Genomic DNA, 24,441 nt, shown 5'->3' on the forward strand with positions numbered 1-24,441 from the left:
AGGACATCAGTGGTCTCAGATCTCCAAGTGAAATGAATGGGGTTATTTTAATTAATGCATCTATAACTTTTGTGATGAAGAAGACAAGCAGTGTTGTCTGTTTTGTACCTACAGCTTTTCTAGCTTCAAGAGTGACTCAAGGTACCTTGAATTTCACCTTGATTTTTATGTCAGTGACTTCCATAAAGGAACTACCATGTTTGATAATACAAGACTGCTGTGGGGCAATGTTTCTAACTCACATTTTCAGGTAGGTCTTGTCTGAGAGACAGAACAACCTCTTTAGAAGAGCGCCCTTGTCTCACAGAACTGCTTTTTCAGTTCATCATTGATCAGAGATGACAGTACATGTACCACAGCCACTGAAAGGCTTTACTGCCTGTCTTTTTGACATATTGAGCTACCACATAGGCTGTCAGGTTTGTTTTGTAATGCTATAATTATTTATACTGAAATCACAGGTAATTATAAGAAAGGTGAGGTGCATTTCATGTTGTAAGCTAAACCTGAAATAAGGCTGCATTTATGGAAGGTGGAAACAACTGAAGGTTTAATAGAGGTCACTACCACTATTGCAGGGGGATGATGGTGAAAGGCAAAACGCCCCAAAGAACTGTTAGTTTTAAAAATGAAGTAATTGCTCATCTTCACAGAGTACTGTATTTTCCATGTATCAGTGTTGCTTGTTTTTCCTATTGCCTTCTGTGACTTGCAAATGTTGTGGTTCCATTTCCCTACCAGCTTGAATCACAGCTGCACAGTTCATCATGGCATTTTTGCTAATGCCACACTCCTCAGGCATTGTATCCTAGAGCACCCACTTTAGGAGAAAGACATGCTTTACCTGGTCTAGAGTTTCATCCTTTCAGTGTTCAAAAATAGTAAACTTTGACCTAGGATGGCCAGCAAGATGCCCTTCTTCCCAGAGGCAGTCCTAATACAGCTGTCTGTTCCATTTTTCGCTGCTTCACCCAAAGCTCTGCCTTCTTTTGTATTAACAAAAGCATTATGCTTGATTCAAAGCCTACATCCTTGATAACTTCAACATATTTCATTCATTTTGTTTGTATCAAGCAGTGTTACTGTATAGCAGAAGCATTCCAGGACTTTTAGAAACAAAATAGAAAGAAATTCAGTGATGCTGCAGTGAACGTATCTTACTGGAATTTGTTGTACAGTGAAAAATACAGAGCAGCTTTGATCTAAGCTACAGCATAAATTTTGGCTTTGTTCAGCATCATCCCAAATACTGATGTCATCTTTCTAATTTTGTTAAAGTTTTTGTCTTCACAAAGATGATTCTCTGTATTTATGTAGATATGTAACGATGGAGAACATATTTTTTAGCCTGAGCCTCATGGATTTGGGCATCAAATAAGAATCTGTTGTAGCCTTTGCAAATGACATGTAAGCTACTTTTGTGAGGTACATGGTCCCTGCTTTGTCCCCTGGTTATAAAGGAGTAAACTGAATAAAGGAAATAATGGAAAATCCTAACTATCAGATGGCAAGGGTTCACATATTGAGTAGTGGAAAATACTGCAAGTGGAAAAGCTCTTTTTAGGTGTTGGAATAATTGTATGTCGCTCGAAGCACACGACTAGAACTGTTTAAGCAGTTATTTAAGAGCATTGCCAGATCTTGTCACTGCAGTCATGCATGTAGATCGGTGATCCCCGTGCAGCACGACAGAACGTGTGAATGAGGCACACTTGCTAAAAATAAACTTTTGGAGTGCAATTCCTAAATGGGTGTAGAATACTAGATAAACAGTACAACTGTGGTAGTACAAAATCGTCTCCAAGACTGAGTTAAAAAAATTTTAGCTGCAGCATTACAAGGGAGGCTAAGAGGGTATAAAATAGTTGCAGGTCTTCTTTGGGTGCCTGAGCATTCATAGAATCATAAAGTGGTTTCAGCTGGAAGAGACCTTTCAGCTCATGGGGTGCAGCCTCTGTCCCAGCCCCATCACCCACCAGCCCATTGCCCTCAGTGCAGCACCCACCCAGCTCTGAAACCCCTCCAGGGACGGTGACTCCAGCAGCTCCCTGGGCAGCCCCTTCCAATGCCTGACAGCCCTGGCACCAAAGAAACTCCTCCTCACATCCAGCCTGAACCTCCCCTGGTGCAATCTGAGGTCGTTTCCTCTGGTTCTAGTGCTTGTCACTAGGGAGAACTGACCCACCCCACCTGGCTAAAGCTTCCTTTCAGGTAGTGGTAGAGAGTGAGGTCTCCCCTGAGCCTTCTTTTCTCCAAACTCAACAGCCCAAGACCCCTCAGCTGTTCCTCATATGAGACGTGCTCCAAATCCTTTCCTGGCTTGGTAGCCACCTCTGGATCTTCTCCAGCACCTCCATGTCCTTCTTATAGAGAGAGGCCCAAAACTACACATAGTATTTGAGATGCGGCTTTCCCAGAGCCGAGTCCAGGGGAACGCTCAGCTCCCTGCTCCTGCTGACAGCACTGTTCCTGATCCAGGCCAGGATGCCTTTGGCCTTCTTGCCCACCTGGGCATGCTGCTGGCTCACGTTCAGCTGCTGTCAGCCAACACTGCCAGGTCCCTCTGTGCCTGGCAGCTTTCCAGCCACTGCTCCCCAAGCCTGTAGCACTGCTGGGGCTTGTGGCCCAAGTGTAGAACCTGTCACTTGGCCTTATTGAAACTCATATCATTGACCTTGGCCCAACTATCCAGTCTATCTAGATCTCTCTGTAAAACTTTCCTATCGTGAAGCAGATCAACACTTTCACCCGCTCATCGGTGTTTAAATTAAACAAACAAGTTCACACCAAGCCTCATATTAGCAGTATAGTAGGATGAGAATACTGACCTGAGATGAGGTTAGGGCTGCGTGTGGTGCAGTGGAGGAGCAAGCATTTGTAGTGTATATGCTGAGTCTTAAGAAGGCAATAAACAGTACTTTACAGGTTTCACCTGGCAACAGTAAGTCTGTGATTGGTACCTCTGGAAATACCTGCAACCAATATTTGATCATCCTCAGATTAGTTCATTAAACTTGGAGCCACTGATGTTCTCTTGCATCATTTGCAAGAAGTAGAAATGCCTTCTGGTTGTGTGGAAACGTAGAGGTACAGTTCGTGGAGTAGGCTACAGTAGGCTCTACCTGCTGTGGCATACATCATAGAGCCACTTAAGCAGCCCAAAATGTAAAGTATTTGTGGGATTTTATTGTTTGTTTTAAATAAAATTCAGTTCTCCAGATGTTTGGCAACAGGTGAGCATCCCAGAGGGACAAAAGAATCTACTCTTTCCCTCATCTTCCCCTTTTAGGTGAATCTTTTTAAACTTAATCAATTTTCTCTTGTGTCCTTGTACCCCAAACAGAACCTGTTTTCTTTCTGATAAGAAACTGATTTGTTGATGAAGGGTCTGCCATTGCCACTTCTGTGACTCTTATAAATTTTCAGCATATTGAATACATGGAAACTCTCATCATTTTTTTTATAGTTCAGTCTTCAGTTTGACTTGGGAAAATGAAACCTTTCCTTCATCAAAAACAGTCTTAAAAATCAATGCCCTAATTTTCTCTCCAGTAAATTCTGTATCAATTTCAGCCAAGTGCAGCAAATGAATGATTGCAAGCCTACTGAATTTCTGCTCCAGGAAGGGTTTAAGCTATTTAGGGAAACAAATGAAGCACAGAGGTCTTTATTTAACAATAAATTTTGTATGGATCTAATCTTTTTCATGAGTGACTGGCTTTCTCAGATCAAACTCCTTTCCAGGGAAGTTTACAGTCATAGGCAGTGCCTTGTAACGACTATAATTTTCCAGAACTCTGGGAATGACTGATGAAAGCGTAAAGAAGTATTGATCTGATAAGGCCTTAAGTAATCCTTGATCAAAGCAACAATTTGTTTTAAAACTAGCATTGATTACTCTGGGACTTACAGTTTTATAATCCTGGTCTATGATTTGGTTATTTTTCCCAGTCTGAAAATGTTGGGCCTTTATAGAGTCCGAGAAATAACGTAGGGAATACTGGTTAAACGTTCATTTGAATTTGAGCACGTGAGTAGTTGTGTTTAAGTACTTCCATGTTATCTTCTGAATTTATACTCATAGAAGTGGAAGTACTATACTGATGGGACAAACACAGGCAGGAGGATTAATGACATACCTGGACTGATAGGGAGAAAGACCCTTTTTGCAACCTAAGCCTCAAATAGGATGCATCAGGAAATGTCATGCAGCCAAAACAGAGCCAAGAATTCCTGTCACCGTGACTCCATCTCTGCTGCTTTGAGTCCTGAGCTGGGAGTCCCTCTTTCACTGATTTAATTTACCTTGCATCGTTACCATCTCTGCTGCTAAAATTATTTTGACATGCTGTACTTTAAAGCTATTGCATTTAGATGTTTTGCCCTAATACCTCTGCCTGTTTGCAGTTAGTTTGATTCTTGGAGTTACCTGCAAAATGCCTGGAGTGCTATCGGAGGCACGGATTGCATTGCCAGTGGTTGGAGAAGCTGGACTGCTTTTGCTTAGCTCCAGTGTTGTACACACAATTCAGGATGGTAGGGCTCTAGTTTCCATCTGGTTTTGTGTGTTTCCATAATGGGATCTCTCTGGAATAAATGTCGAAAAGTGTTGGTAGCCTGGGAAGACGAGCAAGGTGTTTGGCTTGGAGCTACTGCAAGTACTTCTGTTGGCATAGGATGAAAGAAAGATATGTTAATCACTTGTAGTAATTAGATTCTGTGGCACTTCTATCAAGTGGGTTAGTGTTTTTCTTGGCCAGATTTCAATTTCATTTCTGATGTGTCACCTACCTAACACAGCCTGGTGTGCAGCACTCGCAGTAAAACTCCTAGGTTGGAAGAACTGCTTTTTGGCTGTTAAGGGTGTAACACACTTTGAGTTTCTGTATCATTTTATGTTCCAGTAGTGCTTGGAAAAGTTGAAAGAGAAGTTGATACCGAATGTATCTATTCTGAAACTGTTGGAAGGCTGTCATTGCTATGTAACTGCATTAATCTCACTGCTTAGTGCAACAGTTCTCCGACTAGTGGTGAGATGGCATGTGTAACGAGACTGTATCCTTACCAAATTGTGTCTTGACAAAAATGATACTGTGCTATGTTTCTACTTACTTAAAATCATCTCCAGAAGGTTTTTATGTAGATGCTTTGAAAATTTAGTGATCCTACAGTTAGATTTGTGAACCAAAGAGATATCTAGATATTTCTCTCAATATAATCCTGGGAAGAGATATTTGTTTTAATCTTCTCCAAAAGTAACTGAGTAAAACTTTCACATACCCCAATTCATGCATGTATTTATTTGCTACACCTTTCTCCCTCACAATCTTTGATTCCAAGACAAAGTGATATCAGTTCTGTTAAGGATAAGACTCGTAGATCTCAAGGCTACTACAGAAGAATTATAAATGGCAGCAAGAGGAATAGCTTTTGCATGTGTTATTCTTTTGATTTTGTTTTAATTAGGCAGTTTTTAATGCTTCAGTTATATTGGAAGGTGCAATAGTTTCTATTTTTTTAAAGATTCACTTTCAAGTTTGTAATTAGGGAGTAGTAAAGTAGAGATGATGTGCATTTTTAAAATTGTGCAGTAAAACCATTTGGATCTAAATGAAACCAGATGCTTTTAAGTAGTTGGACTGCTTTATTTTTCTCTTTCTGTGATCTTACATTCATTGTATCTAGTGACAATTTGCATTCCAAAATGGAAACTATTTCTTCTTTGTTTTCATTAGGACTTGCATACTGTGGCACAAAGATTGCATCACGCCCTGCGCTATGTTCGTGGTAAGCCTTGTTTCATCTTCTTAATTATACACATTATTACTCCAGGAGTTATTACATTGTTTTGCCGTTCTGTCCTTTGAAATGATCATAAACACATTGACATGACTCTAGACTTTTTCTTTTGTACTGAATTAGTGACAAATTCCCAGGTTTGTGCGACATCTAGTGCAAAATTAGTTTTAAAAATCTGTGAAGAATCTGATAGTGGCCTTGAAACTTCAGTGGGGCATTTTTGTGGTTTAAATAATGCAGTGGCATCCTAATTCATGATGGGTCCCCAAATGACAAGAAAATACAAACAAGTAACTCAAAAGGCCCAGCTTGGGGTCCAGTGAATCCCATTTTCTCCACGCTCCAAGTCTTCAGGCTCTTTATCTATGCTAAGTAATTCTCCATGGTTGCCAACTCTTTGACACTTCTTAAAATAACTCAGTTAAAAATATGTCACAAACTCATTTTGCATCAGCAAAATAAGCCACTGTGCTCCTCCAAAGCAGGACGCATTTTTTCCGTTCCCCTTCTCCAAATATTAGCAAATTACCACTTACTATGGATATGACATGAAAACAATCCAGCTTTTGGGGGTTAACCTTACATTTATCAAATGGTTTGCAACTGTGTTCTGTTCTTTTTTGAGCTGTGAAGTGGAAAACACCTTCTGAGTTTCTGGGTTTACTGATATATATTTTTAAATTAATTCTTTTTCTTCTTGCTTTTACTGGAGGTAGTTTGAATCCTCATGTGGTTCCACTTCTCTTTTTTCCCTTTTCTTTCTCTCTTTTTCCCTACTTTGTAAGTTCTCCCTTACCTGGCAAAGGATGTCTGTGCTACTCAGTGACCTCTGAGACCAGAAGTTAATAAACAGCTTTCCTTAGCTGATAGGATTAGAGATGTCAAAGGGACGGCCAAGGCTTTAAGGGACACAAAATCTTCTTCTCTAGCCCACTTAAATTTAGTCAGCCATTGAAAATCTGCCTTATTAAACTGTCAAGGTAATCAATAAACACCTTCAGTTAAGCTCCTTCTTGGTATTTGTAAGAGTCTGGTCACATTCATAAATGAACTGCTGCTTTCTGAATAACAATTTTTAATCCTAGCATATTCATTGGCTTCTTCATAATTTACCCTGGGAATAGTTTGGCTTGCAGGATCTTCAACAGCCAGCTATAAAGGTTTATGTGCATCTTTGCAGATCATGAGCAAGGACAAGCCTTTGCTCAATGGCATATTACATTTAATTACTCATTGCACTGGAATAGTAGTTAATGCAAGAACAAAAGCTTAACAGCTGTCAGGTCTTTCAATGCCAAAGTTTCTACATTTCCAGGGTTTTGTTTGTTTTGTTTGCTTTTCCCTCATTTTAGCAACTTTTCCACAGAATGCATGAGTTTTTCCATAGTCTCCTGTACAACACTGATATTTGGAAACAGTTCTACTATTTAGCTCGTGCTTGCTGAAGGTTTGGAAAGTCTGTGATGATCTTAACACTGACTCTGCCAATTTAATTAATCTGGGAACCCAGAAAGTCAGCTAATGGCTCTGTTAATAAATTCACTTTCTTAAATTCTCAGTTTTAAAATACTGGACCAACAATTTGTGCTCTGAGGGATGATAAAAGTGTCTTTCTTTTTAGAGTCCATCTAGCAGTAACCCACTGCAAGCAGACATTCTCTAAAGCAGGGGCTCATCATTTTTCTGTACACAATTACTGCATAAGGCCCCAAGCTTGGCATTGCTTAGCTAAAATGGGTTTTTTTACAACAAATACAAGAAACCATTGTAACCTCAAGGGCTTAGAGTTAAATTTTACTAACACATCTTGTTTCAATGGGTTAGGCAAGTCTGACAGTATTATTACCAGTCTATTTTTTTTAACCACATTTATGGAGGCAGGCACAAAAGCCCAGATGAACTGAGCTAGAACTTTTCTGATTGTAATCAATTCTTTAAAAACAAAATTTATTTTATGCTCTCTAATCTTTCTGTAATGGTTTTGAGAGGAAGAAAATGATGATGAAAAGAGTATTGAAAACTCTACACACAAAATACTTCGTGAGAAGGAATTACAAGCCTACTGTGAAAACATCTACGTAGATAAAATTGTTTAGTGTTCCTTTTGTTTCCAATTTGTATTCACAAGAACCAAATAGGATAAATTAGCAGAGATCAGTCTAAAGCTGTCAGTGCAACTGGTTTTAAAAAAGAAAATCAGTTCAGAGATCACACTTTGGAAATTCCTGCAGTGCAGCTTTTGTGTTTGTAATATGTTTGCAAAGAATTCTGTCGGCTGTGAAGAACTGATGCAAATAGAAATGCATTGTGAACCACTTGTGAATCAAATCATAGATTCAGATTTTTAAATACAAAGCTAATATTTTATTAGCTAAAATATGTCCACTATAGACTATGATTCTTTATTCCAAATAGTTTCATCAGTTTACAAGCTCCTAATGTGGAATGAAAATACTGAGGTTTCTTTGTACAGTCCTTAGTTTATTTTCAGATACTCGTGGACTCCAAATGGGACCTGTCATTAGTATTCACCTTTTGATGTATGGCTTGTCTGATTAATGTGGTTTGAGGATTGCAGTTACTTTGAATCATTTGTCATCTTTTGTCTGCTGTAATGTAATTTTTATTAGAATTCTCTTGAAGAATGCAGTTCATATTACTGGACAGGGATGAAACATTGGAGAGTGCAGAGTGTGGTTCCTGTATTTACTAGTACAACCCCTATTCTATGCCTGCCTCGTCTCCCAGAAAGGCTTCTGTGGCAAGATGGGTTTTTTTAATTGACCTTTTGAAAAGTGCAATATATAAGTAAGAGTGGTACAACTTCTGCAGAGATGGGGCTTTTGATTGTAGGTGTTTATAATTGGATTAAGGAAAACTGACTGAGAGCTTATCAAATTAGCAATTAGAGCAGTTAATCAGACAGACCCTAACCATTTGCTTTCTTTTTTTAATCATCGTCATGACCAGTGTGCAGTGTTTTTCAGCTTTCATTAAAAAAAAGGCATTTAAAGAAAAGCTGCATTTGGTGAGACAGTTTCCTTGTCTCCTTGTGCCACGTGTGTCTTGGGGAGTATCAGCAATGGTAACAAGCAGTACCACAAACACCGTACTGGTTTCAGAAACCCACTGACATTCCTCATACACAGAGCAGTATCCTGCTGTGCAGCAACCTGTAAATGAAAAAAGAAATAAGACTGAAAAGTCCAACATTCTCTGGGAGAATTTCTGGGACCTGCCCTGAGTTTCTGTATCCATGCCTTCTGGCATGTTTGCTCACATCTAGTAGCACCAGGGTGGTTACACCAGCAGCTCGAAACAGCATAAATTCTCATCACAGATAGTGCTATATGCAAAGTAATCAGAATGGTGTTGGCATAAGCTGTGGGGAAAAAGAAGTAATATTTTGGTTTTCATTGTTCAAGTTTTGGAATCTCCATTCCTGGAGATATTCAAAAGACAGATAGATGAGGTGCTGAGGGATATGGCCTGGCAGTGTGAGGTGAGTGGTTGGACTTGATGAGCTTAAAGGTCTCTTCCAGCTCTAATGATTATGTGATTCTAAGATTTTCCACACTGAACTCTAACAATGAACTGATTGAACTCCCACATCATTTTTAAATTATGATTATGGCCTGAGACTAGTATCTTTTCAGCTTGTTATCCTCTCCAGCACAAATGTTGTGCGGGGTGGACGTGGGGTTTTACCTAAAGGGGAACTTGTCAGTGAAAGTATTCAGTAGGCAGCTCTTCAGAACCTTCTGTGTTCAGTGTGATTACAATTAGCCATTGAGGTGCCCTTAAAATGAGGCTGTAAAAAAGTTCTTTTTATTTCTAAGTGATTAGATTCAATTTTGGGAGCATTAAGGCATATTGATAGAAATTACCTTCTTAATCTGTTTGCAAATGATGTATTTTTAGCTGGACTTTTTCTGCCTTTCGCTGCTGAAAAAAAGAGAAAGTTCCAGGAGATTGTACAAATGATACTTTTTCCTTGTGTCAGTTCATAGTAAACCATGCTGATAGGTGTCAGCTTTGGCCCTGACAAATTGGTCCAAAGACCCATAACATTGACATTGAATTAATTGAAGGAATCTCTCTCCAGACATGACCTTCATAGATACCTTTTCCTTCTCTTCAAGAGGTCGAATCCTAAAGCATGTCAGAAGATGAGCAAGGATGAGAGTTAAAACTTCTTACTCCAAAGCTGAAAAATAGGTCTTATGCAAATTTGGTAATATGTGGTTTCTACTTTGAAAATTTAGAGGAGTGCTACAATACACTGAACTTTAATGTTGCTTTCATTCTTCTTTGTGCTGTTCAGCACCTTTCTTCCCATGGGATAAAAGCTAATTACAAAGTAATTTTTTCAATCCCTTGCCCTTCCTTCAGCACCAACACTGATGAAAATGAGACTTTCCTTTGGATATTTCTAAATACTGAACTGCCTTTTGTGTAGAGCTTAAATATGGATTTCAAGTAAGTTTGGAATTGATGAGAATTCCTTGCACCATCAGCTCAACTTTAGTATTATGGGTAATTTGTACACTGTGTGTCTCTCTTTAAAAATGACCCAATGAACATCCTGGCATGGGAACCTGAGCATTGATATTTGAGAACTTTATCATAACTTAAACCACTATCCTTCTTCCTGCTGTACAACTGATTTCTCCTCTATAAAAGTCCTTAGCCATTTTATCTTAGGTATCCAGAAATTAAGAGCTTAACCAAGTTTATCAGCTTGGGTCAAGTTTTTGAAATCCCTTTTTAAATGTGGAGGGATAATTTCATGCCTTTAACACCGAGTACTTCAAATGCCCAAGTGTCCTGTGCTTAGGAGTTCTTTTGAAAACTGTAAACTCCTTGAACAGCTGAAGGTAAAAAGGAAGTATTTGGGTAACTACTTCAAGGTTTTTGTAGATTGATTGTTGTGTTTGTTTTGTATCTTTGAAAGATGGAAAAATAGCTCTGAAATCTGATGCCCGAGAGGTGTAAGCTGCATTTTCTTTTGTGTCTCTGGAAAGAGATACAACATCAACTTTAATCAATATGGAAAACTGCTAAAAGCAGCCTGTAAATAGGAGTAATTAACACCTCCCACCCCCAATGTTTCTTTTTTGTGCTTGGTTAAATACAGAATTCTTGGGACTAGAAGCATGATAAAAATATTTTAGATGTGTAGAGGCTTTCAAGATGCTGAATCTGATCAGTTATCCAAACTCTTCTTTTCCTTGGGAAGGTAGCAGGGCTGTACTAAACATGATCTAAATTACTTTGATAGTAACATGACTCCCAGAACTTTTTCATGCTTTTCTTTGGTGTTTTTGAACTAGTGTGAGATACCTGGATGTGACTGATAAATGAATTAATAGAGAGAGGAAACAATGGATGACTAGGAAAGCTAAACATCGTCTCTGAATAGCTCGTATCTGCACAGAAACCCTGAAGAATAGAACTTGTGGAGGCTATTTTGCTTTGTGTAGGCTGGAATTAGTTGATTCCTTTATCACTCTGTCAAATATAAGTTGAATGTATATCCTATATTTCACTGGTAAAATACCGTGTTGGTAGCAAAATGTGTATTTCTTGTGGTGTTGGTGTCCAGGTCTAAAAGAACTGATAGGACATAATCTTAGTTCATAATCCATATATACTCCTGCTGATTAATTGGAATTACTGGTTCTGGATTCACATCTTGGAGGGGTTTTCAGTTTATTGCACCATTTTCTGAAAAATAAGTGCTATTTTTAAAGTGTGAGAACACAGCAGCTTCCACGGCTCTGTAAGGCTGTTACACATCTGGAATGCACACAGCACAGTGTAAATACATAGTAGCAGATGTCACTGAGGAATTAAGGTGCAGGATCAAAAATATCTTTCTAATAATGTGTTCATGATCACTTTACTACTGGTGATGTCAGTGTGTACTTAAAGCTCGCTCAAGACAGTACCAAACCTCCGAGATGTCCTGGCCATGAGCATATCTCAGTCAGAATCAGCTTCCAGCAGGCTTATGGTAGGGGACATAAGTGGCCTGGTTTGGATAAGGCTGGGTTACGTTGATGCAGGCTCAGCTGTACTGGCTGTACGTGTGCAGGTGAGAGTATGTGTCCGTCAGCTCCGTGCCAGTGCCTTGGATGGGACTCCCCCCTGCTCCTGTGCCTCCAGTGAAAACACCAATGTCGTGTAGGTATCCCAGGCTGTCTCTTAGCTGTGAACTGACCTGTGTGCATAAGGCTTAGTCGGAGAACAGGTAATGTTTTTGTACATGGTTAAGTGCTCTGAAACGATTAGATTTCTCGGAGTCTTTCCCTTTGGATGTCTGCAGGAGCTCACTGACTGCTACCCCATAGGGCACTGTAGCTTTCTCTTTGGTGCAGGATGAGCCTGGTCATGAATTTGAAACTGCTACTTGCCTTTTAAAATTGTTTTCCAGATGATGAAATAGTGTTAAAAAGATCACTTTGAAAAAATGACCTTGAGCCATAGGAATAGGGAGAGCAGTTATATTATGCTATAATAATATTTATACCATTCTTTTCATTTTGTTGACTGTCTGTATTCCACTGGTGGCAATGTTGTTCTATTTTTCCAAGTAAAGCTGGAAAAGAGGTGATATATGAATGGTAGTCAGGAGTTATAATCATTCTCAGTCTCATTTCCTATAGGACACGTGCCATTATTTACGATTTGGTTTAATTAGGGATAACTGTTTCTCATCCTGTGGTTATGTATAACCTTGCTTTCACAATAGCTATGTGCCAAGTAAAGGATGTATTTTTATTGGGATTTTTTTTTAACTGAGGATTCTTAATCAAGTAATTATTATTGTTGTTTTGGCAGTCGGGATGTTTTCTCCTCCATGAAGTGTAGTATTTGTCTTTGAGAATCTTGATGCAATGGACGAAGAGTGGCATTCGGCAAAAAGAAAGCAGAATAAAATCCCTTTTTAATGGCCTGAGCTTTATGGCATGAATAGTTCCATTTTTAATTCTTTAAAAAACTTCCTGTTTTCTATCAAGTAAGAATATTTTTACATTTGCTTAAACACTGCATCAATATTTCCACCAAAATACTTCTTTTCTTCAAATTTCCTTTTTAATAAAAGACAGCCCCTTTGAACTCCGCAGACCTCGCCATCTGTTACTCAATTTTCACTCCATAAAATTTGGCTGACATCTGTTTTAATAAAAAATATTTTTTTTATAGTCATGGAGAAATTTAGTTCAAACTTGGTTTTGTACTCTTGCTATATGCCAAATAGAAAATATGAAAATAATGAGCAAGAACTTATGGGAGAAGGAGGAAAACATTGCATTCAAGTCTGTTACCACTTAGAGCACTACTTGAATCTGGAAGGGATAGTCCTGTCTTGCAGGTTGTAGAGTTCTGCATTTCCACAGCTCACTACTTGTGCAGAGGCTTCCTGGAATGACACAGGGTATCTTGCCCCAACTTTGCCAAAGCTGACTGTTCTCCTGTGGCCAGAGTTTTAGAGCAGCTGCTAGGCTTGGGTTTGAAAAGCCCAAACAAAGTTGATCAAGTTTTGAAAGCCTGCCTTCATTGCTTGCCCTGCTATCCCCATCTTTGTACTTTCTTCCTTTATTCACTTTACTCACCCCCACGAGCTTCTTTATGCTGCTGAATGTCCTCTCCAGCAGAGTCAGGACACCTGTAAGACATTAATGAAGCAATAAAAGCAGGGGAGGCAGATGCTTGTATTTGATTCATCTCCCTTTGATTTTCCCGTGCCCTCTGGGGTGATCCGCTCTCTACTGTCACTGTTTTTCTGTTGAATGTTGAAGTTTGTGGGTGCTGTCACAAAAGTAGTGATGATTATTAGTGAGACTTTATTTTTAGTCTGGTTTATTTTTTGAAAGGAAATGAGACATATGCAATTTCTGTCCGTCTGTCAATCTGTTTATTTGGTAACCTGTCAAGCTTGATTAGGAAGTTTTCCTCACTTTTGTGGTGTGACAGACCCTTCCCTTCTCCCATATGGCATTTAAAAGTCAGCAATTTTAAAGCAGTAATGTATAACATTTGATATCCAAGTAACCTTTTTTCCTTTGTGCCTCTTGCTTATCAGTTAAATTGATTTGTTAAGATGTGATATGTTGTACCACATATTCTTGATTTTGGAGAAATATCAGAGTGTTGTGGCTTTTCTGCTGAGTGATGCTGCTAGAGATGGTATATAGATGAACTTTTTCTTCCAGGATGATTTAGCTGTTTACTGCAGATTTATATTGTTCTGCATGCAAAATGAATTGATATTTAGAACTGAGTAATAACTTTAGAATGTTGCTTTTTAATTGGATCTTCAGCAGAATGTGCTGATTACCTTCAATTTAATGATAAAAGAGGAATGGCTTTAACATTTTTCAAACAAATCCCATTACCTGCACATTATTTACATATTTATTATTAAATAGAAATTGTTGTATCATATTTTAAAATAATATTTTGTTTGTCTTTCCTGAAGAAGAAAGTCAAGTGGGTTTTTTTGACAATTAGGTAGACAAAATCAATTGAAATGAAACATAAGTGTCATTTTGTAATGCTTAGAGCCCTTCCCTCATATTTTATCTTCAAAGATGCTATTTATCTACCATTAAGTTTTCATTATTCAGAGAGATTTTTAAATGTATACTTGAAAGAAAAATATCAGGCAGAGTTCATTGCCCTATTTAAAGACTTCTGTTTATTTGGAAGGTGTATTTTTCAACTCGTCTTTCAAAGTTCTTGACAGCAAAGTAAAAGAAAAGCTGAAATGACAGTGTTCATTTCTTTAGTGTTTTCTAATGGTAAATGACAAGAATGGAGATTGTTTGTTTGAACATTTTGCAGATTGTTTCTGGTAATGATCATGCTGTATAAATTTAAACTCAGATTATAACCAGGAAAGTTTTTGGCTAAATGTTGAAAACTGAATATGATGTTTGTTTTGTGGCAGACCAAATTAGAGTGCCATCACATTTACTTACAATGAGGGCAGTAAACTAAAGAAAGCCAGCATATTTTTCAGCATGAACAACGTGTACTGCTCTTACATTAAAGAAATGAACTGAGAAAAAACTGCAATTGATTTGTTTTACTTCAATTTGATGTAAAGGTTTGTTGTAATAGAAAATGCTGACACTGCAGAGAAAGATTTTTAACCTTCAGGGATCAGAATGAATATCTTGAGTGTTCTCACCTGCAATCCCATCGAGGTACTGTGCTGTGTCACAGAGAAGAATTCTTGTCGTTTTTTCTTGCTTGATTTTTTTACTGACATTCAGAACAAAACAAATACAAATGAAACATGATAGGAGGATCTACTGCTCGGAAGTCTTAAGGCTCAGACTTCCATTTGACAAAGAACCAGAAGGATAACATTTCACAATGTTATCACAATGTTATGTTTCACACTCTTCTCCCCAGCGTGGGCATTTAGGAGGATCCTGAAATGCTTCTCCAATGACAGCGTGGCTCCATGCCGGAGTCGGTTCCCCAAGGTGTGGCTCATCCTTGCTCAGCAGATGTGCTGCTGCTGCTGCCACAGGCACAGAGGGAGAACTGCATTGCAGGTGGAGGTGCACTGATCAGGAAGTCTGCTCTTCTTTAGTTCTGTTTTATTCTAACTCTAATTTCACCCTAATTCTTCCCTTAGTCAGTTCTTGCTCTGCCCTTGTCATGGTTTAACCCATCAGACAGCTAAGTGCCATGTGGCCGTTCACTCACTCACTGACCATCTCTAGTAGGATAAGGGAGAGAAGTAGGAGGAAAGAAATGAACTAAAGGTCTTGGGTTGAGACAAAGACACTTTAATAGGACAGAAATGGGAGGTAAAATGGCAGTAATAATGATAAAAGAATTATAATATACAAAATGAGTGATGCACAATGCAATTGCTCACCACCTGCTGACCGATGCCCAGCCAGCTCCTGAGCCTGCAGCTGGCTTTCCCTCCCTGGGCAGGACATCATATGGTCTGGAATACCCCTTCAGTCAGTTGAGGTCAGCTGTCCTGGCCATGCTCCCTCCCAGCTTCTTGTGCACCCCCAGCCTGCTTGCTAGTGGGGTGGTGTGAGAAGCTGAGAGGTCCCTGACACAGTGTGAACAGAGATTAGCAACAACTGAAACAAACAATGTATTATCAACATTATTCTCATCCTAAATCTGAAACATGTCACTGTACCAGCTACCAGGAAGCAAACTAACCCTATCCCAGCTAAAACCAGGACAGACCTAATTCTAGTTCTTGTTCTACCCTATTTCTAGTTCTTGTTCTATTCTCTTTAAGATCACAAGATATCTTGAGGATAGATGTAACAGACTAGTAACCTTACACCTGATGCAGTAGAAAATAGAATAAGAATTGAAATGAATAAACAGCAGGTTTGTGTGGGTTTTTTGGTTCAGATTTTTGTTGGTTTGTTGGGATATCTTTGGTTTTCTTTTTAGTTTGACAGCAGAAGAAGCTGCCAGGAGAACAGATGAACCTTTAGAGAGTCATGTACTGCAGCATTCCACAGCTAGAAATTAAATAAGGACAATGAGCTCCTGTTCACCATACTTTGTCTCTTCAATGATATGAGGAGTTTATCCAGTGTTCCATGTGGAAACTCTTAAAGACTGTTTTAAGACAAGGTTCCTGGTATGGAGGATCTTTTTATGTGGTTTGGGATAGTAATTCATGGAACATTACCAACTCTTGCCTTAGAGATGAAATATTTCAAAAGCCAGGCTGTTGCCAGCTGAGAAGAATAAGCAGGTATAGGCAAACCAGAATGTTCCAATGGTAGGCACGTTGATTTATTTTAGAGTAGTCTGAGGGAGATGGTAAACAGGCAGAAAGAACACCATAACCCAGCAGTCTCGACTGTGAAAACTTTTAGTGTAGGAAGATAAATTCCTGTGTCCTTAAGAATGCTGGCTATCAGAATGAAAAGTCATTATGTCATGAATTAAAACCTAATTGGAAATTAGAAATCAACTGGGGGAGTTAAATGGCCTATTATTAATGCTGCAAAAGTGCTTCTATGATGCCCTGGGGATCGAGACTTTAATGTTGTTTTGTTGGTGAATTGCTGAAGTTAAGAAGAAACTTTATTTCATTAGTCGTATCTTCCTGGCACTACAGAATTTTCCCTGATACCATATGTTTTCAAGGTTTCAGATATCCAAAACACACACTTGAATAAATGTTTTCCTACTTTAATTCATTATTCCTTCCATTAGTCTTGGCCAATTTTTAAATATCCTCTCTGTGTTTTGTATTCATATAACCCATTTGTTCATTAACATATATTTTCCCTTTCCTTTTCTTAATTAACATCCTGGTTTTAGACAGCAAGTTTGGGCTAAAATACGTGTAATGATGTGCTTCACATGGTGATCCATTTAATGAAGGAGGATATTCAGTGCTGTACAGTGATGAAAAGAATTAAATTGCTGTGAGAAAAGTAGTTTATTATGTGCTACTGCCACTAGAATATTATTTTAAAAATTGCTTTGCCATGGTATAAATGATCTCATTCTGGTCTTTGGTAGTAATTTGGTTTTAATTTCATTGGGCAGAGGTAAATGCTGTTTCACTGACAGAGGAATTCCACATTGCTGAATCTTATGACCGTGCACTACATGGGTGCCTCTTCAATAAACCTCTTCAACCCTGGGATGACAATTTGTGTCCTTCCTCTGTAGGCTCTTTAAACTGATTTCTTCGAAGAAACTAATGGCAATATGCTGTCAAATTGTTAATTGACAGAAAGGCACTTTCACCCTCCACCCAATATTTTAAAACAGTCTTGGTTTCCACACTCTGTGGCTTTGTCTGGTCCTAGAAAGAAGTGTCTTGAAACAGGAAAAGGAGCTGTGTGTATGGCTGCTTCCTGCTCTGTCTTCTCATTTCCAGAAGATGCTCCTTGACAGCAGCTTTTCAGAAAGCTTCTGAGCTTTTAGCCTGTAGTCTTGTCACGTTTTGGGCATTGTTTGGTGTTTAAGGTCGTTTTCTTAACCAAACTCACTTTCACAACCCAATTCTTTTTTATTAAAATTGTTTTCCTGACTTCCTTCCCTCCTCCAGGGCACTGCTATAATCTCTCTTCTTAAACAGGTGAGGAAAAAAACCACCTTCAAACTGAAAGTCATCTCCTTACTCTTGTGACCACTCCTACACAGTTTATCTGTGAACAGTAGTGAGGGATTCACAGTTAAGTTTACACCCACCTGCAGCTGATGTTTCTGCATTCCCCACCCCCTTGATTCTTAATGTGTTTATCATTAGAGGTATATGCTGAAGTGGGATAAACTACATGGGGTGGCTGAACCATATGTTAATGTGATCTCCTTGTGAAATAAATCAAGCGTAACTCTCTCTTGTGATAGATGATAACTTCTGAGTATTAAAGAATTTGGGGAATCAAATGGCTTGGCTTCACAAAGAAAATGTTGTAGAAGCAGAATTTAGTAATGACTTGGCTTTTCAGTTAGCAATTTTCACCCAAAAATGGGACACTGACTTGCTTTATTGTCTGAAGTTTGAAGAACCACGTGCTGAGAAGCTAGGTAGTAAAAATATGAAGAAAGGACAAGGAAGAAGAGATGATATTAAAGGAATCATCTTTTTTTTTGTTCTTATTTTTGTCTAAGATACAGATGTTTGCAGAATATTCGTCATTTTTTGTTTAGTTTTCCACCCCAACCGTGGCCACAACTTTTTCGTCACATTTGACACAAACCAATCAATAACTTTAAATACAAAAATTATCTTCAGATGAGTGAACTTTAATTGAAAAAAATCTCCAATTGTTATGTTTTCTGGCTGATTTTAAAGCTTTGTGTTAAAAGTGAAGTTAAAAATACATGTAAAGATATTAAATGTCCTTTTTCTTTATAAAGTTGAAAGAAGATGAAGTTAATGGAAGGTATTCACTTTACACTTAGATATGGAAGAGAATGGGAACAGTTTTATTTTTTTCTATAAGTAGTAACTTCATGGGATTATAATGTCATATTTCTTGATAATACATAAGTGCTTTTACTCCTACATGTACTTTCACAGAATGTAAAATTAGTGAGTCACATTCAAAGTACAAAGGCACTGGGAGTTTGAAAGATTACTTTGCTTTATGCAGCAGAAACTGTTATTTGGTATCAAGTCCCAAAACTTTTAAATCATCAAAGTTACAAAAGTGTTGCAATAATGATAGTAAATACTGGGAATAAGCTACTCCGTTGATATCTAAATGTGATGTATGCAGAGAACTAATAGATACTTTGTTTTCCATTTGTAGAATAATTTTAGTTAGGAGCAATTAAATAAAATTACTCCAAAGTAATTGCTGCTTTCCAATTTTTTTTTTGAAATCTACATGTACTCCATTTGTATGGGAAAGCTTGTTTATATTCTACAGGAAGAGCTGGAAATCAGCTCAAGGAACTCTTCCATGTTTTTGCCAGATTGCAGACTTCTCACACCTCTCTTATTTGTAGTATTTTTTCTCCAAAGCATTTGCTGCTGCCACTGCTGAAGCCAGGATGCAGAAGTAAATGTAGCACTGATTAAACTCTATTTCTACATCTATGCTAATGTTTATGGAGTTGGTATCAACTTAATGTTTTATGTATCTAGTATTTCAGTTCAAGGAAATATCTGACTGCAATATATTCCTATAAATGTATGCATAGGAAAGGTTTCTGCTGAAATTTTTAAAGCACAGTAATAGCAGTGACTATGTTAATGTCCTGCATTCAATTTCTTCCTTTTGCACTAACATGATGTTGTTTTGGCATAAATATTTGACAAAGAAGATGGTCTAAGGACAAAGTAGTCCCTTTAAAGCTTTTGTCATTCTGTGCCTTATGACTCAGCTATAGACATTTAGCAAAATGTCAGTATTTTGTTCTGGAACAACATCCACGTGTATGAACAATGAGCATAAAATAGTATGTGGGATACTTGGAATTCAGTTTTATGGTCTGGATTTTGAAAAAAAAACCTCATGAATTGGTTATCCCAAAGGCTGTGGGTGGAAGGAGATAGCTTTCTGCTGGCAAGAGTAATTATAGATAGAAAAGGTCCTTGCCAGTCAAAAATGGAAATAAGCTGGACCAAATGTATTGGCCACTACTCATAAGTGTAAGAAGATGTTGTGTTTTGTTACTTCACTCTTGAATTGCATTTCCACCTCCCAGAATGGGATTTGGAAAATGAGTTTGTCTACAGAAGTCTTTGCTATGAGCAACAGGATTTAATGGATGTTTCTACTTTTTTACGTATTCTAGTTATTTAGAGAACATGAATAAGTTGAAGTTTGTTTTTTTTCTAATGGTATTGTCACTGCCATCCATCTTCTTGCTCCCTAGGCAACAGCCAAAATCCAGTCTATGTTCTCTTGAAAATATTCTATGAAGGTGCCTCCACGTAGCAGCAGTAATAATAGATGCAGGTGCTGGTAGCTCTAACGTGGCAAATACGTATAGCAAGTGTGATTGCAAATTGGCTTAAAACTGTTAAATTGGCTTTGAAACGAGATTTTACAAACAATGAGTATAGTTTTCTTCCTTTTTAATTTTTTTTTCATTTCTTCTTTATGATTCTTGACTATCCAGAGCCATGACAGAAAAGAATAAACAAAAGCAGGAAGAAACAAATGTGCAGCTTTAAAAAATTTGTTTAATTTTCTTAAAACGAAGCTGAGATTTTTTTCCTCTGTCCCCCTTTGCATTCCCATGGTGAGTTACAATGCCTTTGTTGTCTGAGATTCTGTCTGTATGATATTTCTAAAACTAGGATCAGTAAATTAGGATTCTCAACTGTCAAGTGCTGCTTAGCTCAGAGCAGCTTTGAAGTGTGGACACGAGTCCATTTTATTTTTAAGACAGGATGACCTGCTTCACCTGGAAGGAGAGTGTATAGAATGATGGTAGATTAGCACATACCTAGGTCTTAACTCAGGGAGTTTTTTGTGTGTATCATAATTTCACAGAACCATTTGGTTGGAAGTGACCTTAAGATCATCAAGTCCAACCACACAGTATGCTGCCTTGAATTTGCCTTAGCTAGTTTCTGCTGGACATAACTAATCTGTCTATGTCTATGTCTATGTCTATGTCTATGTCTATGTCTATGTCTATCTCTATCTCTATCTCTATCTCTATCTCTGTATCTATCTCTGTATCTATCTATATCTATATCTATATCTATATCTATATCTATATCTATATCTATATCTATATCTTCTTAGTCTCATCCCCACCTACTTTGCAATGTAATTTACTATTAAGTACAAAATTACTTGAATTTAGAATATTTGAGTGGGAAAAAACATGTAAATTATGCTTAATGATATTTCCAGTAAAACAATATGATTTCTGTGTCTCTTGTCTAATATACTGTTTTTATATCTTTTATTAAATGCTGTGTGACTGTTCATGCTTTGACTAGACCGTCACAAAAGCATAAATACAAAATAGTGATGAAAGAAAGGATGGTTTGGAATTGAATTTGTGTGTTAATTGATATTAATGTGGTGTTACAGAATATCTTTGGTCCAAAGACTATGTAACTGATAGAGAACATATCATATGAACATAAATGTGTAACATCTTGTGGAAGCAGATTAGTCTAACAAGATGCTGCTTAATACAAAACCTGGTTTCCATTTTAAAGAAATCATGGCTACTTTTACTCAGGCTACCTAGACTCTGGAAATTGTCTCCTCCATTTATGTGCTGCAAACTAATGCAAAGGAATTTTGTGGAAACTAATGTCTTCTGATATAATCATCATCTGGCTGTAAATGGAAGAATTTACGACTAGCTGAGAACATGACATATAATTAGTTATTGTTGTATTTAGACTGTGACAGGTTAAACAGCTGTTGCATTAGTTTTGAAGCTGATTAAAATAGGTAAAATTGAGGTATGTTAGTTTGCAGTAAAAGTAAATCTATTAAGGCAACTTTAAGTCAGTAGACAGTCAGATATATAGGTGTTGTGGACAGTGCAGATATTTGTCCTATGTAGTGATGGGTAGGAATGGGGGAAAAAAAGCCTGTTTACATCATGTCTTAATTAAGATCAATTTTGCCATGAGAAGTCGTTACTCAAGAAGATTAAAGTGTGGATGATATTGCTACAGAAATACCAGTCTGGAAGGTTGATGTGACTTATTTTTTACTATGTCATTGCCAGGTTAAATACTTAACCTCCCTCCTGTCAGAAAAACAAATTTCAAAGTCTAGAAAAAGTGGCCAAATCTGAGGCATATTGTTATGGTTTATACTTTAATCTCCATACCTGGACATATAAAGTCAAGAGTGGCAAAAGTGTTGTTGCTATACCACAGGATTTATTATTCTCATTAATTTAAGAAGAAGTTGTTATGAATTTTTATTTGCCTCCTGCTGTGATGATGAAGGATTGGTGCATTAAAGATGAAAAGGTTTCTTACGTTAATAAACGTCACTTCCTAATACTCTCTTTTACTCTCTACCACTCTTGGGAATGGCTTGTGCCAAGCTGTGTAAGAGAAAAGTGCTTCCATATATCTCACTTCTGCATAAAGTACGTGAAAAATAAGTTTTATTACTGTGAATAAAAATTGAAGTGTCTTTCTAATGTAATTGTGGATGTCCTTTGTGTCATGTATTTCATGTACCTGAGTGCATTTTGATATTGTAGTGAAATTGACTGTATTTCAGACTGTTACGAAATGTAATGCTTATTTTAATCACTTGACAGCAGTATTTTTTCATCTTCTGTAGCTGGAGTCTATTGCAGAGGATTTTTTAAAGCATTTTTTTCTTGCTTTCTGTTAATAGAACATTTTCCATGGAAACTTCCTTTCACATCTTCTAGGATTAGGACCAAAAAATACAATTTCAAATTGATGGGTTTTATTCTTATTACTTTTCTTGTCAAATTAAATCTGTGTTATGTATGAAATATCAAGTAAAATTGAATATTTCTAGATGCATTTTAGTCCATAAGATTTTCTGTTGCATTTGGTATACAATAGGAAATGAAACAGACTTTCTGTGCTCACTTTCAAAGTGTGAGGAATAGCTGCTGAGAAAATGATGGTTCAACATCCACGTAAGGAAAATTTCAGCAGCTTTTATGCACTGTAATTTAATGCCAACCTAATTACCTCTGTTTTGATAATATTTCAAGTAAGTAGTGTAACATAGGGGATAGCAGACTAGTTAATAAGAGGAGTTTTTGTTTTCATTATTTAAACTTTTATGTTTTTGATGAAAATTTCCTCAAGGTTTATATGAAGTTGTCTTCTGTTAGTGTATACCATGCTGGTATCTCAGGTTAACTTTAACTCCCCTCTTGAGTTCTTAGGGGTATTCAGTTTTCATTTAATCATAAATTAAACAAAATCTGCATATCAAGCATCCTTTTTGGGTCAAATGGAAGTACTTCAGGCTTTTCTCGTGTCTTGATATGAAATAATTATCTATACTTAATCATGTTGCCGTTAGAACTGTATCACAGTACTGCAACCCAAACAGCTCAAAGATAAAATGAAGTATTTTTCAAAGAGGAAAATATGTACCCATGATGATTTGTAGACTCATAGAATCATTTCAGTTTGAAAAGACCTTTAGGCTCATTAAGTCTGGCCACTAATCTCACGCTGCCAAGCCCACCACTAAACCATGTGGTGTCTCTCAGCATGTCATCTATGCAGCTTCTAAATATGTCCAGGGATGGGCACTTTAACACTCCCCTGGGTAGCTCATTCAGTGCTTAACAACCTTCTTGGTGGAAAAGTTCTTCCTCATCTCATAAAATGAGTTGGGGTTGGAAGGGACCTTTAGAGATCATCCAGTCCAACCCCCCTGCAGAAGCAGGGTCACCTAGATCAGGTCACACAGGAACGTGTCCAGGCGGGTCTTGAAGACCTTCAAGGAAGGAGCCTCCACAACCCCTCTGGGCAGCCTGTGCCAGGGCTCCCTCACCTGAACAGTGAAATAGTTTTTTCTTATATTTAATGGAACTTTTTGTGTTCCAGCTTCATCCCATCACCCCTTGTCCTGTTGCTGGCTACAACAGAAAAGAGGGATGTCCCAACCTCCTGACACCCACCCTTTAGATATTTATAAATGTTAACAAGATCTCCTCTCAACATCTCCAGTCCAAACTTCCTCTGGCACAGTTTGAGGCCTTTTCTCTTGTCCTATCATTCATTACTGGAGAGAAGAGATTGCCATTCACCTCTCTTGTAGAGAGTGATCATGTCTCCCCTCAGCCTCCTCTTCTCCAGGCTAAAAAACCCCAGCTCGCTCAGCTACTCCTCATCAGACTTGTGTTCCAGACTCTTCACCAGCTCCAGTCCCTGTCTCTGGACACACTCCAGCACCTCAATGTCTTTCTTGTAGTGAGAGGCCCAAAACTGAACACAGTATTTGAGGTGCAGCCTCATCAACTCCCAGTACAGGGGTCAATCACTTCCCTCATCCTACTAGTCACGCTGCTTCTGATACTATCCAGGGTGCCATTTGCCTTATTTGCTACCTGGGCACACTGCTGGCTCATGGTCTGTTGCTGTTGATTAACACTCCTAGGTCCTTTCCTTCTGGACAGTTTTCCAACAACCTTTTCCCAAGCCTGTAGTGTTGCCTAGGTCTCTTATGGCCC

At 38.0% G+C, this 24,441-nt stretch overlaps 1 protein-coding gene across 4 annotated transcripts in view; it reads left to right on the forward strand.

The window, feature by feature from the left end:
- ATP2B2 (ATPase plasma membrane Ca2+ transporting 2) overlaps positions 1 to 24,441 on the forward strand; it is a 447,770-nt gene that overhangs the window by 110,521 nt on the left and 312,808 nt on the right. For all 4 annotated transcript variants that reach the window (XM_062007951.1, XM_062007952.1, XM_062007953.1 and 1 more), the window contains exon 2: positions 5,736 to 5,787. The gene's annotated coding sequence lies outside the window, so the exon portion shown is untranslated. The remainder of the gene's footprint in view (positions 1 to 5,735; positions 5,788 to 24,441) is intronic.

The sequence above is a fragment of the Colius striatus genome, chromosome 15 (genome assembly GCF_028858725.1).
Source record: "Colius striatus isolate bColStr4 chromosome 15, bColStr4.1.hap1, whole genome shotgun sequence".
Taxonomy (NCBI): Eukaryota; Metazoa; Chordata; class Aves; order Coliiformes; family Coliidae; genus Colius; species Colius striatus.